Source organism: Petaurus breviceps, unplaced genomic scaffold (genome assembly GCF_028583685.1).
Source record: "Petaurus breviceps papuanus isolate PSGF00001 unplaced genomic scaffold, PetGlider_PUasm1.0 90977, whole genome shotgun sequence".
In the NCBI taxonomy this organism is placed as follows: Eukaryota; Metazoa; Chordata; class Mammalia; order Diprotodontia; family Petauridae; genus Petaurus; species Petaurus breviceps.
This window is the reverse complement of record NW_027187391.1, coordinates 37,578,304-37,585,349: the sequence shown is the minus strand read 5'-3', so window position 1 is coordinate 37,585,349 and position 7,046 is coordinate 37,578,304. Positions and strand designations below refer to the sequence as shown.

General features: G+C 38.3%; 1 long non-coding RNA gene across 1 annotated transcript in view; it reads right to left on the bottom strand.

Annotated features, from left to right (window-relative positions):
- The window catches only part of LOC138152925 (uncharacterized), a 306,686-nt gene extending 302,102 nt beyond the window's left edge, over positions 1-4,584 (bottom strand). The window contains exon 1 of the long non-coding RNA XR_011166235.1: positions 4,411-4,584. This is a non-coding gene — a long non-coding RNA (uncharacterized lncRNA). The remainder of the gene's footprint in view (positions 1-4,410) is intronic.
- Positions 4,585-7,046: the final 2,462 nt, after the last annotated feature.

Below are 7,046 nucleotides of genomic sequence, written 5' to 3'. Positions count from 1 at the left end.
CACAATCATAGCACGAGCACACTACCCGCAACCTCCTCCCCTGTCGCGTCCGTTCCTCCCCCTTTTATTACCCTACCCCCTCCCGAAAAGGCCTGTTGCTAATGCCTCAATCTTTCATTTTCAAGGAAAGGAGTGTGGAGCAAGAGAGCCCCAATAGAATTATGGGTGAGAAAATGGGGGACTTTTCTATTTCCACCCTTTGGGGAAATAGCTATTAGGTTTTTTGTCTTATTTTTTATTAATTTATTTTTTTTCTTCCAGCCAGCTCTTCCTCCAGCCCATGGCAGATGTAGCTTCACTCTTAAATACAACCAATGTATTCACCAGAGTTCATGTTAATTGCCTCATGAGTCAGAGGATAGACATGTGTTCTTCTTATTTAAGGCCCCCTGCAATAGGCTTTTGCTTAATTTTGTGTTAGGGTTTCAGTGATCAATTCCCATACTCTTAAAAGCAAAAACATCAGAGAACAGAAAGTAATTTTCTTTACATATCTTCATTTTGGCACAAAAAATGGCTGTAGACAATTTGAGAAAACCAGTGATCTTGTCAGTCCCCTGGTCTGAGACTCCTAGGAAAAAAAAATGGGGCTGACTCTTTCTAGAACTGACTTAAGCCATATCAAAAAGTCACCTCTCTGGCCCCACTTGACTCCCTATCAAACTGATATATTATTTTCAAGTGTAAAAATAAATCTCCAAATCCAAAGTATACTCATTGGATATGGGCAACAGAAGTGTAGGGAACATAAGATTTCAGTGTACTAAAGAAGTGACCGGGGAAAAAAAAAAAATACTGAGCAGCAGGGGAAAGAGACCATGGACCATTTCAAAAGAGCACCTCATCATTTGGTCAGGGGGATTAAGTGATGCATTTTGACATGTGCTTTCCAAAGCACATGGGGCAGGAGAAAATACATTGTTACTGAGGAGCACTGGTAAAAGCTGCTGAAAAAAGAATTGCTTCCTGGCCTGCATTTTTATCCTGGTCCCACTTGCTAGCTTTGTGACCTTGTGCAAGTCACTTAATTATAAACTGCTTACATTTCTATGGTCCTTGACCCTATACAAAGTATTTTCTTCACAGTGCTACTGCAACATGGGCAATAAAAGTATTAGCATCTTCATTTCATAGATGAGGAAATTGAGTTTCAAAAAGATGACATAATTTGTCCATGGTCACAGAACTAGTAAATGTTAGAGATGAGACTCAAATCCTGGGCTTCTGATGTTGAACAAAGTACATTTTCACACTGTACCATGATGGGGGTTAATTTCCCTCAATTTGTTTCCTCATCTGTAAAATAAAGGAGTTAGAGTAGGTGATCTCTAAAGTGATTCACAGCTCCAAAAATTGATGATTCTATCAACAAATGACTTCTAGGAAGCTTTTTAATTTAATCCCCTTCTCAAACACGTAAATAACTGGTACATGATAGTTGTTTGTCCTTCCTTATGGAAGAGAACCAATGACATCACAAGTGAATGCTATCTTGACTTGCCCATGAACTGGATTTAAGTTAGGCTGGCACAAATTGTCAGCCTCACTTTCTTCCAGAGTCAACCAAGTCCAGCGGCAGGATTAAATTGATGGCCCAGGATATAGTAGATGACCATGGTGTCTTCAATGTCAGACCAAGCTCAAGGCTATTGGGACAAGTTTTTATCAGCCCATTCCTCCAGAAGTCGTCACATGCTTGGGGTGACATCACCTAACTCACCAAGGGATTTAAAGCCTGTTGGCTACCCCCAACCTGGTTTGGTTTGGTCTGTCTGCTGAGATGATTTACCAGGGTAAGTCCTCTGCTAATGCTACAGCTTCTCAGAGCCATAGATGAGACAACACTTGATAATAAAAGCAACAGAACAGAATAAACAACCTGGAACAATGGAGTTAGATTTGGAGTCACAAAACCTGGGTTCAAATCCCTGATCTCACACTTGATCCGTGTATGACTTTGGGCAAGTCACTCTCTGAGTCTCAGATTCCTTACCTATAAAATAAAAGGTTTGGCACAAATCACTGCTAAGGTGTCCTTTACTCTAAATCTATAATTCTAATTAACATCTTGAATCAATAATGAGTTGGACTTAATGGTTTTCTTTTCTCTCTTTCTACATTACAGATAATTTCATTTACTCCCAATGGGTAACCACATATAAATCTAGTCTTCTTCCTTGAAGAAAGACCTAAAAGTGTCCCGTGACAAGAGTCTTGGCTCTCTTTCTCTGGAAAACCAGGGCTATCATACAACTCTTTAAAGCAATCAGTTCTTAGGATAAAAGGCTCATAAACCTAGAGATGTAAGAGACATAAAAGGCCATCTAATTCAATTTTACAAAGGAGGAAACTGAGGCCCGGGGAGGTTAGTGTCAGAATGTTTTTAAGTAAATTCTGGAAAGTCATAATCTGCCTAAGAATGAGCAAATTGTCTTGGGTAACCCAGGTTTAAACTTTCATTCATTTCTGGTTAGCCTCCTATATTTTGAAATTATTCATTATCTTTGTGGTCTTAGGAGAGCAAATTTGTTTCTTTCAGTTTCATTTTCTTCATTTCTAAAATGAGAGAGGAAGGAGAGAAATGGATTAGATAACCTCTGAAGTCCCTTATACTTCTAAATCTATGCCCCCAGGATCCTATGGTATAAAATAAATATAATAGCTAAAGACAGGGAAGGGACTGAACCTATGATTTAATGGGTATAGGAAACTCCAAGTGAGGAAACTCTTTTAGCTTATGTAAATATAAAAAGTAGTCTTTGGACTGGAAAAATTTTCAGTTTAATTAGATAAGTTTATAATTGATCAAAATTACATACACACCCCATACCCGATGCCCCCTACCCCCCCACCCCCAACAATGGGAGGAGGGCAATGTGGGTTTGAAGGATGGTACAAAATGGAGGAAGGGAAACACCTTGGCCACCAGACCCATTAATGAAGAAGTGATTAGGCAGGTAATAAATCATATTATGAAGGGCCTAGCATTCAAGGCCTTCTACAATCTAATTCCAAATCCATTTTACATTGCTACCCTTCATACAACTGCTCACCTAACCATTTCTTTGTCATCACCTGACACCATGCATTGACCCAAGCCATCTCTCATGCCAAGAATATATTCCTTCCACAACTCTGTCTGTTGAAATTCTTCTCTTAAGCAATGAGCCATATAAGTGAAGACCCAGACATACATTCTCATACATGGCCAATACATTGATTTGTTTTGCTTAATTATACTTAGATGAGAGGCTTTCTTCTTGGTGGTAGAAGAAGTGAGTTAGTAGATACCAAGAAGATAAGGACCAACTCTATGACTTCATTGGTATAGGGAACTCCCAGAATAGGAAATTGCCTCTACAAATGCAGGCAAGCACCTTCCTCTGCAACTTATAGTCATAGAGTTACCTAAGACATGGAAAAGCTAAGGGACTTGCCCAGAGTCACACAGACAATTTAAGACAGAAGTGAGAACCTAAGGATAAGAGGATCATAAATCTGGAGATATAAAAGCCATAAGAGATCATCTAATTCAATTTTACAGAGGAACCTAAGTCTTCCTGGCCCTGAGGCCAACACTATAATCCACTTCATATCACTGCCTCTCAATAATAAGTGGATATTGATAGTTTTTGAAACGAAATGAAATTATAAAGGAAGAAAAACATCAATAATATATTTTTAAAATTCAGAAAAGAAAACAAAAACAAGGTCATTTCATTATCACCTTGTTAAATTTAATATATATACTTAAAATTAACAGAAATACATGGTTTCATATACAATTCTTTTTTTGTTTGTATATTGAAGCACTTCTTTTTGTTAATGATTGTAAAGTTAATAACAAAAAATAATTTTTTAAATCTTTCTCTTACTTCAAGATCCTACTCAAAGTTCACCCTTCCATAAAGCTTCACCTGCCCCCCCAAATGAAAATTATCTGTCTCTTCATCTCTGATCTCTTCAAAGTTATCAGCTCACTTTGTCTCTGTTCCTCCTTTAGGCTTATCTTAGGCTTTTCTCATAGAATCCAATTGGCTCCAACAAACATTTATGAAGTGCCTAATGTATACAGAACACTTTGTTAAGTATTGGGATTAAAAAAAGAAAAGCATAGATGAAACATGGTATAGATGAAACATAGCTCATTGAACTTACAGTCTAATAAAGAGATATGACCCATGAGCAGGATAGTATAATAAATAATAATACATGATAAGTGCATCAGAAAGGTACAAAAGAAAAAATATACGGTAAGGGTAGGGGTTAGAAAATGTATGTATATTTCTTATCTCCCCTATTAGATGATAACCTGGATCATGTTTGGGCTTCATCTTTATTGGCCTGCCTCCTAGAACACAGGACCTTGGACGTAAATAAATATTGGCTCAATAGAATGGAATCAATTACCTTTGGATCTAGAAGTACAGAAATTTTGAGGTCACCAAGGTCTTCCTTCAATCTGTCTCCAAGTTTATGTTGTTACCCCAGCATCCAGCAGAAGTGAGGTATTGGTTCTAATCTTAAGTAAATTCAGCATAAGGAATCTATAGGGTAAACCCTTGTCTTTGGTCTGCTTGTTACCATTCTAATGGGTTAGAAACAGATGTTAGCATGCTTACGTGACTTTTAAAACTAACCAATCAAGAGTTGGCCTACATGCTCTTATAATTTTCCTCTATTAAGTGAGCATGTGGGGCAAAGATGTTATAGGAGGAGATTTCATGCCAGCTGTATGGTATCTTACTGCCATCACAATCACCACACCGAGAGCAATGAATAAGAAACATGGCTTTGAAAATCTGAAACATCTCCATGTGGGAGCCAGGAACTCTGAATTTATTATCCTAAAAAAGACATGCAAAGGCAGGCTTAACCTCCATTCCTCGGCACATCACTACTTTGAATATCGCCTGATTCATAATGAGAGACTTGCATTTTGATGGTTTATAGTAGCACAACCATACACAGGTATTTCACAATGCTCACTGAAAAATTGGGAAGAGTGACTCACTGTTGATCAAATATAATTTACCTCTAATTACCTCTAACCCATGATATGAGATTCAAGACCATTACCCCCAAAGAACTCATTTTAACCAATCAGATTATCACATCTCAAAGGAGTTAATTTCATGAACATCATTCATTCTAAATTTGAATTGTTGTTCTATATCTTTTGTTTTCAAAGAGGACCAACGTCATCACAAGGTGATATCTTGACTTGTGTGTGAATTGGATTTAAGTGAGACAGAGTAATCTGCAAAGTCAAAGCCTCACTCTCTTCTAGTCATTAAAATTCAGTGTCAAGACAAAAGCCAAGACAACTGGCAGTGGCCCAGGATGCAGGGGCTGACCCCAGCATCCTCCATGTCTGATCAAGCTCTAAAGTTCTCCACATCACCTTCTTCAGCTGCCTTCATGGTCATAGGAATAAATTGTTCTCATTCAACCATTCCACTAGGGGAAGTCTTCATATGCTTGGGGTAGACATCCCCCTCACTCACCATCAGGTTTGAGGCCTGTTGTTTACCCTCAACCTGGTGTAGCCTGTCTGCTGAGATATAGGGGTATGGCTGCTGCATATGCTATAACTTCTTAGAGCCACAGGTGGGAACTGGATGAAAAGTGGATACCAAAGGCGAATGAACAGCCCTGAAAAGGACTTTTGGCAAACCCTCACACCAGAGGTACCAGTGCTCCCTGAACACCCCATAAACCCGTAAGCTTGAATACTGCTAAATGAAAAGGAAGATGGGAACATTCCTAACTCGATGTTCACATATGGCAATAAAGATATCCTTGACAAGCCATTCACAGAAATGACTGGATTTTGAAGTCTGAAGGAATCTCAATGGCTATTTAATCCAAACCATATCTGAACAAGTCTCCTCCACTGGAGCTGTAACTAGCAAGAGGCCCATGTTCACCATGGGCAGCGGGTATGCAGTATATTTACTTAGAAGATGGCCTGGGGAGGGGTAGGAAAGTATAACCCAAGATAAGGATATTACCACAGTATAGGGTAGTCAGTAGAAAGTATACATTGTCAACACCCTCTAAATTATGCAACCTAAAGCAAAACTCCATTTACCCTGCCCTAGTTACAGCTCTGCTCTCTATAATACATCTGCTAAATGGTCATATAATCTTTATTTTAACACCCCCAGCTTTCGAAAGAGACACCCACCACTTCCTGAGGCAGCTTATTCCACTTCTGGAGAACTCTACCTAAAGCCTGAATTTACTCAATTTCTAATTTTTCAATTTTTAACCATTGTTTTAGGGCTACCCACAGGGACCTAACAGAACAAATCAAATCCTTCTCCCAAGTGACAATACCTCAATATGTGAATTTAGCTATTATGACAAATCAAGTCAAAAAGCACTTATTAAGTACCTACCATATGTCAGGCACTGTTCTGGGTGCTGGGGAAAGAAGAAAGGCAAAGATAGTCTGTGCTGGTACATAGTCTAATGGGAGAAACACCATACAGATATCTATGTACAAACAAGATACATACAGGATAAATTGGAGGTAATCTCATAGGGAAGACTAGCATTAAGGGGGATCAAGAAAGACTTCTTATAAAAGCTAAGAGTTTCTCTGAGACTTGAGACTTGATGTCTTTACTAAATCATCCATTCTCTGGGCTAAATTTTGCCCATTTCCTTCATATGTAGAAGTTTTTATTAAAAATGATATTTTTCATTACTATTTTTTTAATTAAACAAGTACCATTGAGCACTTACTATATAAGCCATTGTGAGAAAATACCAAAGAGATGTAAGGCATGACCCCTGACCTCAAGGAGCTGATAATCTTGTCTCGAAGGTATGTGAGACATTAGCATATCATGAAACATGAACATTTTTGCTAGGTAAGCAGAGTGAGTAGAAAACCAACCTTCAATTAAAAAAAAATCCTAGGTTCAAGTGCCATTTCTTTTACATATTGGCTTATATGGCCCTGGTCTGCTTCCTTAACTCTCAATGTCCTATGCAGCTACCTAAGATTACAAAATAGTCTCCAATCATCATTGGTC